This window comes from Vulpes vulpes, chromosome 9 (assembly GCF_048418805.1).
Source record: "Vulpes vulpes isolate BD-2025 chromosome 9, VulVul3, whole genome shotgun sequence".
Lineage (NCBI taxonomy): Eukaryota > Metazoa > Chordata > Mammalia > Carnivora > Canidae > Vulpes > Vulpes vulpes.
Window position 1 is genome coordinate 57398379 of NC_132788.1, and position 1809 is coordinate 57400187.

Below are 1809 nucleotides of genomic sequence, written 5' to 3' on the forward strand. Positions count from 1 at the left end.
GCTTGAGTACAATGACCTTAGCATTCTTCACTAGTTTGCAGTCCATTTGAAAACACTGTGTTCCATATGATTATTCATGATTCAGATAATTGCAGAATGACACAACGTCTAAAGTGATTGCTTCCTTGATCAAGTTTTTAAGGGAAATTTTAGCCATGTTAACTTTCTCCTGAGGAAACCACAGCCTTCACTTTAGTTCTAAATGGCCCTTGAGTGATAATTTTTCCAAATGAATGTTCATATTTCACTTTGACATTTCTTATTCCATTTATGTTTTGTTTTGCTTGCCTCTTTCTTTTATTTTGATTTCCTGATTTGCCTACTTATCTTTTCTTTCCTCTTTCACAGTGTGGTATGTCTCTTAGAGTATGACTTGTTTCAGAATTTTCTGTCATGTTATTTTCTCTGTGATTTATGTCATTATAATCAGAACTCCAAGTCACTTTGAAGGTATCTATTTTTCTCCAGTTTTAAAATGAGATTTTTGTGCTTGATTCATTAGGCAAGCCAGGTATCATCTGAACACCAGCCACTCCAAGAACCTTATTTGAGGAGGGTCTCCTAGGTCAGCTGCTGATGACCAAAATTCTGCACCCTGCTATCCTAAACAGTGATGTGTGAGTCAGGTGAAGAGCGTGATCAATCTTATGAATTGATGTGGCAATGGTAATAGGAATCATGTCCTGCTGGCCAGAGGGAAAAAGATCGGGGTCTTTAAAGACAGAGACTGTCAGAAGGAATCCCAGAGGGAAGACAATCAGAGAAGGGTCTCTAATTCTGTATATTTAGTGCACAAATCTAGGATTAATCCCAGACATGTATGGGACAGTCCTAAAACTAACTGTTGGAACAAATACAAAAAGAAGAAGAAACAGAACTTACAATATGCATCTAAGAGGGGAGATTGCCTTCTAAAACAAAACAAACATTCTTCAGAGGATTGTAACAGGACTAAAAGCGTGGGCTAATAGTCACAAAGTCCAAGATACAATTCAAAATTACTCAAAATGGAGCGGCGGGCTTTGGTGCAGACATGGCCAAGTCCAAGAACCACACCACGCACAACAAGTCATGAAAATGGCACAGAAATGGCATCAAGAAACCCTGGTCACAAAGATACGAATCTCTTAAGGGGGTAGACCCCAAGTTCCTGAGGAACACGCGCTTTGCAAAGAAGCACAACAAGAAGGGCCTGAAGAAGATGCAGGCCAACAATGCCAAGGCCATGACTGCGCGTGCTGAGGCTATCAAGGCCCTTGTCAAGCCCAAGAAGGTTAAGCCCAAGATCCCAAAGGGCGGCAGCCACAAGCTCAATCGACTTGCCTACATTGCTCACCCCAAGCTTGGGAAACGTGCTCGTGCCGACATTGCCAAAGATCTCAGGCTCTGCTGGCCAAAGGCCAAGGCCAAGGCTCAAACCAAGGCCCAGGCTGCAGCTGCGACCCCGGCTCCAGCTCCTGCTTCTACTCCTGCAGCGCAGGCTCCCAAAGGTGCCCAGGCCCCCACAAAGGCTCCAGTGTAGAGGCTTCTGCCTGCCAGTGTGAGGACAGAAGGACTGGTATGACCCCTGGGCTTCTGTTGGCATGGGCCTAGTGTCCTCCTGTGCTATTTTATTTGTACAAATAAACCTGTGGCAGGATCTGTCAAAAAAAAAAAATTACTCAAAATATAAAGAACTGGGAAAATGTAAGCAATACTAAGGAATAAATACGTAGAAGCCAAACCCAAGATTAAGAAATGGTATTGAAACTGTCGTAGACACAAATAGAAGTTCTTATAAGTTATAAATATATTTTTCTATATTATATT

At 42.3% G+C, this 1809-nt stretch overlaps 1 pseudogene; it reads left to right on the plus strand.

Moving 5' to 3' along the window:
- The first annotated feature begins 1015 nt into the window (after nucleotides 1–1015).
- Nucleotides 1016–1569, plus strand: LOC112914556 (large ribosomal subunit protein eL29 pseudogene; annotated as a pseudogene).
- The last annotated feature ends 240 nt before the right edge of the window (nucleotides 1570–1809 follow it).